We start from the raw sequence: 11,179 nt of genomic DNA on the forward strand, positions 1-11,179 counted from the left end.
GGTCACCATGAAGAAGTATCAAATATACAATTGGATCCGAAAATAGTATATCCAAAAAACTGGCATGCCGTCCTTTCCAGAACCAGATGAATTTTGGATGAACAAATCATAAAATCAAAACCTTATCCACTCAAAAGTTTGGATCTCAAAGCGAATGAAGGGTTCTGATAACAACCATCCGAGCTAGTGTGGATAGCAAATCCATTCTCTCTCTCTCTCTCTCTCTCTATATATATATATATATATATATATATATATATATATATATATATATATATATATATATATATATATATATATAGTCAATCTAAAGGCATATCCATATGGTAGATGCTAATGTCTTACCCATCTTGTTCTCTCGCAAAGTGTGTTGGAGTCCATGTTGCAGCCCGCTATAAGTTCACAATCCACTCCTCTTCGCTCTCCCAAACTCATAAAAAAAACTGAGGTGGCAACACTTATAGCTTGATTATGTCCCGGTTCAACAGTGGCTTCATACATAGCTATGGTAAATAAATAAAACAAGGGGGGCATATATGATCTTAAGTTGACTAGAAATACTTCTTGCTAACTCAAGAGATGTCAGTGGGTTTTGTATCTAATGAAAATTTGGTAGTTACATGTTTCTATAACCACCAGAGGGCAATGCGTGTTTTGCCGCACCGTTCTTCAGTCATGAGTTAAGTTTTTCTTTCCATCCCATTACGGCTGGTTGCTTCATTAATATTGTGTGTTCCATCCGAGGTAGGCGGGCTTTTAATTACATTTGTGTTTGTTTTTCGTTGGCGAGATAGGGTGTCTGGTGTGCGAGGTATACTAAATTGTTTTGTGTGTGGGTGTGCTGTTATTAGACGTAACACATAAATTAACATATGGGTGTCACACGTTCACCTCGAAGTAAACATAAATGTGACACACATATATTGATTCACTCCCTTATTACTGGTCCCATCAGTGACCCCTTAAGCCCCGGGGTGCCTTATGTTGGGTTCTTTCGTTATCCAAGAACGATATGATTTTTGATAAAAAGAAGACTTGTACTCCTTTGCAGGTTATACACTCATTTACATTTGGTTCCATAAATGGTTTATGCATGCTTCAGCGGTCGGAGCAAATGAAGTTGTTCAAACTAGCATGTATGCCGTGTGAGCAGATGATCAGGGATAGGGGTGCAAATTGGTACCCTTTATAGCATTCTCTAGCCCTCTTTAGTTCAACTAAATAAACTAAATTTTCAGAAGTCACCCCACTTTTATAAATTTAGTACATTTGGTTGAGCTAAGAAGACTTCGAGGGAACCCTGAGGGTCACAAATTTACATCCCTAATCAGAGAGGTGTTTACCCGACATGAATGCCGGTTTAGTGTATGGCTCGGGTACAAGTTGTTTACCCAGGCACCCTAAGACATTCATCATCTTTTTTATGCCAGACAATGACACTGTTATATTTTGGGGGATGCGCATCTTGCTATGCTGAGATCGAGTTTATACTTCTTGCGGTTATATCACCTTTGCCATGTTTTCTTTATAAGGGGAGAACCACGGCCTCTGGATCACAAGATGCACACAGACAACCTTGATACCATGTTGGCCTCAAATTCCCTTCTTATCGATAAAAGTTTACCACTTCAAGACATTTAAGAGTCCTAATTAAGCTAGATCGGTTCGGGAATTATAAACATCACATGGCACGCTACAATAACACTTGTTTTCTTTCATAGATGATGACAAATAGACAATGGCGTGTCTTCGGCTTGCTTCAGTGCTTGTAGTCATCGCTAGGTGGTCTATGAATCTGCATATAATTTTTTATTTTATTTTTTGCGTTCGTTGTACTATAATGATTAAAGATGGATAGATCGAAAGTTCCCATACAAAAAGTATTGCCGCAAAAAACAAAGATGACAAATAAAGGATAGGAAACCCGCAAGGCTGCAAGAGTCTTGGCATCATCCCAAACTCCCAAACCTAGAAAGACAAGTCCGCAAAAATAACTTGGTGTAATTAATTAAGCATGCACACACCTGGTGCAAACGAGTCGATATGGGCCTCAGCGCTCCTCAAGAACTCATTGGCTTCTTGGATTTGCCTCGTGAGCTCCTGACTGTACATCACCAGCATATCACGGTAGGTCTCCTGCGCGCGCGCGCGCGCGCACACACACACACCCACCCACCCACACACACACACACACACACACACACACACACACACACACACACGCGCGCGCACACGCGCACACGCACACACACACACACAAGCATATCGCTAGATCCATGTATGCAAATAATTAAGCTCCAGCTAGCCTAAACTAATCATGCATGTTGTTACTATGAACTGGTCGAGCTCTGGGTCCGCCGGCTGTTCCTGCCATCCGTCTAAATTTGGCCGGAGCTCGTCGACGAGGGAGGAGAGCCGACCAACGACTTCCGGCGGCGCTCCGACCTTATTAGGCAGAGGAAAAAATAACAAAATAAGAAACAGCAGGGCAGCAAAGATACAAGCTGTGCTGGTCTATATATATACTGTACGTACTTTCCGGCAGTCTATGAAGGCTCCGAGCAGAGCCGGATAGAAAGGATGCGACATGATCTTGGCCTTGATCGTGTCAGATGATCTCCTGTTGTAGCTGGACTTTCCACAGTGTTCCGGGGCCGGGAGCGGTGCTGCCGCCGGCGCCTTTTCCGGTGGTGAAGCTGATGTGGATGCGGCGTACTGATCCATCGCGACGAAGAAAGAGGTATTGGCTGCGGCTCTGGGGCCGCCCCCAGGAAGAGGGAGCCGATCCATGAGTTGGTTGTCCGGCTGGTGACTCGGCCGGCGAGGTCTAATCGTCGGAGGAGGCCTATTTAGGGCAAATGGGAGTTTTCTATTTTGTTGCCTTAAATTCTGGATTGATTTGTGTGCGTGCGTCTGGTTTGCAGTTACTGTCCAGGAAACACAGTAGCTAGACAGTCATATGTGAGGAGGAAAAGGGTCCAATAATCGAAGGGGACAACATATATAGTCGCTGTTAGTGCGCTGTTCATGAAGTGCACGGCTGCACTGCCGTGAGCAAAATCGATCCTACCAAAGATCATAGTTTTTTTTTTGAGAGAGAACCAAAGATCATAGTTTCAAGAGGATTTTTAGTTTTTTACGTACAGATCACGCCTTTTGGAAAACAATCATTAAATCATCAATTCTGCTCCTAGGATATCACAACTGTTAGATCAACATTATTGTACTCGATCCATTGGTCCATCAGTTTTTTTTGCGGGTGATTGGTCCATCAGTTTACTTATTAGTAACTCACAACCGTTAGATCTAAATAAGTGTACTTAACCATAGCATACCAGCTGGATCTACATAATCCTACCTACATAGATCGCATCTGTCAGGTCTTCATTATTGTATTCCGCAAAAAAAGATCTTTATTATTTCTATCTCTATTTATATCTATTCTATATACTAGTCATCAACCCGTGCGCCTGCACAGACAGGCTAGGAACTACTCTATTTGAGCATTATTATGTAAATTAAAAACATGAATTCTTACTGCTTTAGAGTTTGTATGAATGAATAATTGTCCAAAAGGAGGGCAACCTCTTCCCTTAATGAGCCAGGATTTTCCAATAGATATTGACCATTAAATTTTAAATTTAGTGGCTAAATTAGTTCTGCTGATGTGGATTAACGCAGATGCGGATTTTGTTTCCTGAGCTTGAGCTGAGACTGTGAGAAGTTGGCACTTTTTAGTGCGGGGCATGAATTAATTTTTATTTGTACGTCTTTGTTTCCCAAGGAAAGAAGACATGTTTTTTTTTTCATAGCTTGGGCGTGGGAGTTGGGGACTCCTTTTTGTATGCGTGGCCCTAATCCTATTTATGCATATCGTGTTTCCTTCCCTTAAGAAAGAATGATTTCTAATAGATTTGACTATAAAATTTTAAATCTAATGGCTAAATTAATTTTACTGTTGTGGATTCATGCGGATGCGGATTTTGTTTTCCTGAGACCGTGCGAAGTGGACAGTTTTTAAACGTGGGGCATGACTTTTTATTTGTATATAAAAATTTGTTTCCTTTTGAAGGAAAGAAGGCACGTTGTTCTTAATAGCTTAGGAGTGGGAGTTTTTTTTTCTAATACAGTACATACGCAGACACTCATATATACCCACTCATTCCTATGAACACACACGCACGTCCTACCCCTATGACCATCTTCGAGAGACTAAACCGACATATCATCTTGAGATTAACGAAGTCACCAAAGGCGTCTCGTAGTCAACGGGAATGTCTCCTCCCACTGAACACCCATCGTCAAAGATCCTAAAATAAATCCTAAAATAAATGCAAGCATCAGGATTTGAACCCGGGCGGGCTGGAAATATAACTATCCACCTAACTATCTAACCACAGATTGGTTTGTGTGGGTGGAAGTTGAGGACTCCATTTTGTATGTGTGGCCTTAATCCTATTTATGTACATCATGTTTCCTTCCCTTAATGAGCCGCGATTTCCTAATAGTATTGAATCCTCCAAAAGAACTAGTAATTGTGTACGTGCAATGCACGTTGATATTAGGTATATTAATTATACGAAAATAGTAGGTAGGATATTATTTACGTATTAATTATGTAATTAGCATTGTATTAATATTTGGTATGGTATTAACTGCACATTAAACGTGTTGAGCGCTCATCATTGGAGCAGCCTGAGTCGTTGGATCGATCTGGTTTGACGGCCGGGATTTGTTGGATCTGCCGCTTTGGATCTTTTTATATTGGTATAGACTAGGAGTATCAGAAATCCTTTAATTCAGAGAAGCTCTACTACTACCTCGGTCACGGTTTAGAAGGCGTGTTTGGAAATTCTCTGGGACCTAGGTGATTATCTATTGGTTATGAGATGGGCTAAAGAATAGCATTCACACTACTCATGCATATAGAAATAGTATATCGAAGTACTAATTAGCTACTAGAAATAAATGCAATGCGCCCTAAACCTTGTCTATTGTGGAAACGCACACAAATTTAACTGTGCCTTCTAAACCGTGACGGAGGGAGTAGTTTTTTTTGGACGGATGCCACTAATATGAGCCATGTTTACAGGGGGCTCACAGTTCGACACATGGCTTCCTTCCTTGCCTACCAAGACGCATAGCCGGCCAATCATGCATTCATTGGGTCAGTCACGGTGGGAAGCCGCGGAGCAATGAGTTGGTGGTGTCGGCGTCGCGCCACAAATAAGGCAGGCAAGCAGCTTGTCCCTGCTCCGACCCTGGAACATACTACGTACGTACTTCTATATGGTTTCCTTCCTAAAACAGTAATGCATGACGCGAAGCAGTGTGTCCCTTTTTGGTTAGCCGTCCATTCCCGGGTCGCTCGCCGTGTCAAATGGGCCGTGGCTGTCCTCCCGCCACCTCCGTCGCTCCGACGTTCTTCGCGGTGAAGCCATCCATGTCCTATGGAATGGAATGGAGTGGTCGTACAACAGCGCCAGGGCAAGCACGTGCTGATATACATGCACGCACGCACATGTGGCGCTACTTTGTCTTGTGTGGATCGTCGCGTCGCTCTCCGTGACCCCGACCCCGTCCCCTCCGTGAGGTGAGGTCGACCGGCCGCCGATTCGCAGCGGCGTCCCCTTGGCCGTTCATGCGAACCGGGCTCTGCAGTGTGAGAAAGAATGGCACGCATGCGTCGGGCCGTTGGCTCCACCATCCCCTTCCCCGAATCTTGCTACTGCCCTTGCCGCCGGCGTGTGGGCAGCCGGAGACCGCGTTCCGTTCGCCCTACATGCAGCCAGCGGAGGCCGGCCGGTGCGCGCATCGTGACCACAGATGCACGAGCCGCGGCCGCCTCTGCTACGGCTCCAGTCCGCGCGCGATGCATGGCCACGGTGCGCACGAGCGCCGCGCCCAGCTCGCTGGCTGCCCGAAGACGTCTGCATTCTAGTCGTGCCTCGTAGTACTGTGTATGTTTGGTGGAATATGCTTGGTGTCATGTCGGTCATCTCATACAAGATTTCAGGACTAATCGATGTACGGCCATATGCAGGGGCGCGCCTGATCAAATTGCATCCGTCCACCTCTATGCTCTTTCTTTTCGAGAAGCACCTTTAACTTCATTCATACACATAACAATTATATGTACACTGATTTTTGGATTTAAAAATCTAAGAAAATACAAAGTCGACTAAGAATTACAATGAGATCTTGTAAAAATACCTTCTTCGTGATATCAATATCTGCTCGAAGAAATACTCCAAAGGCTTCGGTAAAGAAACTGCAATTAAATTGGAGCAACGATGTTGTCATTGTTTCACTCGTACAAACATTACCAACAATGGTTTTTGAAAGCGCCTTGAGTCGCCCATCTGCCGGTGTAGTGAACAACGGGTGTTCATACCCCTGACCATGTGCTGGAATTTAATCTATTTTGGGCAGCCCAATAACTATTTCAGAAATTCCTAATAAATCCTAGAGGTCCACTTAGCCCATTTGTGCAAGGCAAGGGATACTACTAAAGTTTAGTCCCACATTGCTAGTTTAGTGGGAGTTGGACTTCCTTATAAGGGAGGTTCTTTCCCCACTTGTATGAGCATGAGAACAAGAGGGATATCCACGCGCGCTCCTCCTCCGCCGTCCGCCACGCCTCGTCATGACGCGTCGCGTCGCGCCGCGCCGCGGGTTGCGGGAATGAGCCGAGCCGATATCTAAATTTTTGCCACGCACTACGGGTATACGAAAAGTCACTCGGGAGCTGGAAAGTTTTTGCTGTAGTGGACATTGAATACGAGCGCTGCACCCTTCGGCTGCTGCCTGTTCGTTTCATCTCCCACATTCTCTTGCGCCTATAAAAGGGAGGTCGCTCCTCTCAGAGAAACGCACCAGAACTACTCCTTCCCTCGCCATCGGTTCCATCTCTGAGCTGCTGCTGTCTTACTCATCCCGGCTTGTGGCGTGCACCGCACGTCAGGACAGTAGGCCTCCGAAACGGCACCTTTTGAGTCCTGTACGGGAGAAGGGTGATAAGGTTTTTGGGGAGCGCTCAGCGCGACTACTGGCTGCTTCATCACGGACGATTCGGTCACCGACGACTACTTCCCCGACGACGACTTCTTCCCCGACGTCCACGACCTCCTCGACGACATGGCAGGCGAGGACACCGACCCCAAGTCCAGCGCTTTTGCTGCTGCTGTCCCGTACGTGTTTTTCTCCTTTCTATTAGAGGTCCTGCTACAGTTCCTTGTTCTAGTATTTGCCCTAGATATGTTATACTCTATTTCATATAGGCAACTTGCTATACTGTCTGCTCTAGATATGTTTAGTTACAGTTCATATATGAAGATGTTGTTTACCTTCTCTTTGTCAAATCGCATGGCTTGTTTTATCACTACTATTCTGGTCATGTTTTATCTAGTATTTTTGTTAATAAAATCATTCGGTAAATTGCTCATATTTCTAACAATCCAAAAACCTTATTATAGGCAATTTACCCCGAGTGGTTTTGCTGCTTCCATGAGACCTCCTATGTTTGAGGGTATTCACTATAAGAGGTGTCGCCTGAGAGTAGTCTTATGATTTCAAACTATGAGTTGCTATGACGCCACTCTCGGCAAACCTGAAGGAGAGCTTGATGCTCAACAGGCACAAGCTTTTCAGAAAATGTATACTCTATTTAAGGCTGCTCTGTTGAGTGTTCTTGGTGAGAACATAGTTGATGCCTATGCGTCATTTGATAATGGAAAAGATATGTGGGATGCACTCGAGGCCAAGTTTGGGGTCTTGGATGCTGGCACTGAGCTGTACATCATGGAGCAATTCTATGATTACAGGATGACTGAAGAGCGCTCTGTGGTTGAGCAAGCTCATGAGATACAGCCATTTGCTAGAGAACTTGAGCACTTCAGTTGTATGCTACCGGACAAGTTTTTTGTCAGAGGTATCATCACTAAGCTTCCTCCTTCGTGGAGGAACTTTGCTACCTTACTGAAGCATAAGAGACAGGAGTTTTCCGTCCCGGATCTCATTGGCACTCTTGACGTGGAAGAAAAGGCAAGAGCAAAGGATACACGTGCTCGAGGTATTGAGGGAGGATCTAGTGCCAATCTGGTACAAAAGAAGAACTTCCAGCCCCACAAGTTCAAGAACAAGGGCAAGTTTGATGGTAAAGCAAAGTTTGATGGGAAGAACAAGGCTGTGCAGCACATGAACTTCAAGAAGAAGAATCCAAAGAAGAAAGGTGCTTGTCATGTGTGTGGCGATCCTGATCATTGGGCTCCTAGTTGCCCTAATCGCTATGACAAGCGTTACCCTGGGAAAGGCGGCAAGACCGCTAATGTTGTCATTGGAGACACTGACATGAAGGATGATGGGTATGGTATATTTCCCACTATTCTTTCAGTATGTCATTCTCCTGATTGGTTGATTGAAACGGGTGCTAATGTGCATGTATGCGGTGATATTTCCATTTTTTTCGTCTTATCAGACCGCAAGGACTTCAACCGTGCTGATGGGCAACGGTTCAAGTGCTTCTGTTCGTGGTGTTGGCACAGTCGATCTGAAGTTTACTTCGGGGAAGATCGTGCGGCTGAAGAACGTGCATTATGTCCCCTCCGTCAATAAAAATCTTGTTAGCGGATCTCTTCTGTGTAGAGATGGCTACAAGCTTGTCTTTGAGTCGAATAAATTTGTAATATCCAAGTATGGAACCTTTGTTGGTAAAGGTTATGAGTCAGGAGGCCTGTTTCGTTTATCCTATCAGACGTTTGCAATAAAGTTGTTAATCATATTTGCAACAATAGTGAATCAAATGTGCGGCATTCATGTCTTTGTCATGTTGACTTTGGTTGCATGTCGCGACTAGGGAAGTTGAACTTAATCCCTAGTTTCACCACTGTCAAGGGATCTAAGTGTCAAGTGTGTGTGCAAGCTAAGCAACCTCGTAAGTCTCACACAACTGCGGAAACGAGAAATCTTGCACCACTAGAGCTCATACATTCAGATCTATGTGAAATGAATGGTGTTTTGACAAAAGGTGGAAAGAAATATTTCATGACGTTAATTGATGACTCCACTAGATATTGCCGTGTGTATCTTCTGAAATCTAAGGATGAGGCTTTGAACTTTTTCAAGATCTATAAAGCTGAAGTGGAAAACCAACTTGATCGAAAAATCAAGAGGCTTAGGTCCGACCATGGTGGAGAGTATTTTTCCAATGAATTTGATGCTTTTTGTGCGGAACATGGTATAATCCATGAGAGAACGCCTCCCTATTCACCTCAGTCAAATGGGGTTGCCGAAAGAAAGAACCGTACTCTAACTGATTTGGTTAACGCCATGTTAGACACATCGGGTCTCTCCAAGGCATGGTGGGGGAGGCGATATTGACGACATGTCATGTCCTAAACCGAGTTCCCACAAAGAACAAAGAGATAACTCCATTCGAGGAATGGGAGAAGAAAAGGTTAAAACTCTCTTATCTACGAACATGGGGTTGTTTGGCGAAAGTCAATGTGCCAATTCCAAAGAAGCGGAAGCTCGGACCAAAGATTGTGGATTGTGTTCTCCTGGGATATGCTTTTCATAGCATTGGCTATAGATTCTTGATAGTAAAATCTGAGGTACCTGACATGCATGTCGGTACGATCATGGAGTCGAATGATGCGACTTTCTTTGAAGATATCTTTCCCATGAAGCATATGGCTACCTCATCTAATCAGGAGATGCGTAGTTCATCGAATCAGGAACCAGTTACAATTACTGAACCTGCCATTTCGATGGAACACTTTGAAAGTCCTGTGGAGGAGAACAATGAAGTTCCTACTAGGAGCAAGAGACAGAGGACTGCAAAGTCCTTTGGTGATGATTTTCTTGTGTATCTCATAGATGACACTCCCAGTTCTATTTCAGAGGCCTCTGCATCTGAAGATGCTGACTACTGGAAGGAAGCGGTTCGTAGCAAGATGGATTCCATCTTGGCGAATGAAACTGTTGGGGAACGTTGCAGAAAACAAAAAATTTCCTACGGTTTCACCAAGAACCATCTATGAGTTCATCTAGCAACGAGTGATCGGATGCATCTACATACCTTTGTAGATCGCGAGCGGAAGCGTTCAAAGAACAGGGATGAGGGAGTCGTACTCGACGTGATCCAAATCACCGGAGATCCTAGCGCTGAACGGACGGCACCTCCGCGTTCAACACACGTACGGTCAGCGTGACGTCTCCTCCTTCTTGATCCAGCAAGGGGGAAGGAGAGGTTGATGAAGATCCAGCAGCACGACAGCGTGGTGGTGGATGCAGCAGTCACTGCATCAGGGCTTCGCCGAGCTTCTACGAGAGGGAGAGGTGTAGCAGGGGAGAGGGAGGCGCCAAGGCTTAAGGGTGCGGCTGCCCCTCCCTCCCCCCTTTATATAGGCTCCCCAAGGGGGGCGGCGGCCAGGGGGTGGAGTACCCCCCAAGGCAAGTGGGGCGCCCCCCCACCCTAGGGTTTCCAACCCTAGGCACAGGGGGTGGGCCAAGGGGGGCGCACCAGCCCACTATGGGCTGGTTCCCCTCCCCACTTCAGCCCATGGGGCCCTCCGGGATGGGTGGCCCCACCTGGTGGACCCCCGGGACCCATCCGGTGGTCCCGGTACAATACCGGTGACCCCCGAAACTCTCCCGATGGCCGAAACTGCACTTCCTATATATAATTCTTCACCTCCGAACCATTCTGGAACTCCTCGTGACGTCCGGGATCTTATCCGGGACTCTGAACAACTTTCGGGTTACTGCATATACATATCTCTACAACCCTAGCGTCACCGAACCTTAAGTGTGTAGACCCTACGAGTTCGGGAGACATGTAGACATGACCGAGATGGCTCTCCGGTCAATAACCAACAGCGGGATCTGGATACCCATGTTGGCTCCCACATGCTCCTCGATGATCTCATCGGATGAACCACGATGTCGAGGATTCACGCAACCCCGTATACAATTCCCTTTGTCAATTGGTACGTTACTTGCCCGAGATTCGATCGTCGGTATCCCAATACCTCGTTCAATCTCGTTACCGGCAAGTCACTTTAGTCGTACCGTAATGCATGATCCCGTGACCAGACACTTGGTCACTTTGAGCTCATTATGATGATGCATTACCGAGTGGGCCTAGAGATACCTCTCCGTCATACGGAGTGACAAATCC

The 11,179-nt window shown here is 45.5% G+C and overlaps 1 pseudogene; it reads right to left on the reverse strand.

Moving 5' to 3' along the window:
• Window positions 1–2,826, reverse strand: part of LOC119283653 — an 8,818-nt pseudogene extending 5,992 nt beyond the window's left edge.
• Between the last annotated feature and the right edge of the window lie 8,353 nt (window positions 2,827–11,179).

Source organism: Triticum dicoccoides, chromosome 4A (assembly GCF_002162155.2).
Source record: "Triticum dicoccoides isolate Atlit2015 ecotype Zavitan chromosome 4A, WEW_v2.0, whole genome shotgun sequence".
Taxonomy (NCBI): Eukaryota; Viridiplantae; Streptophyta; class Magnoliopsida; order Poales; family Poaceae; genus Triticum; species Triticum dicoccoides.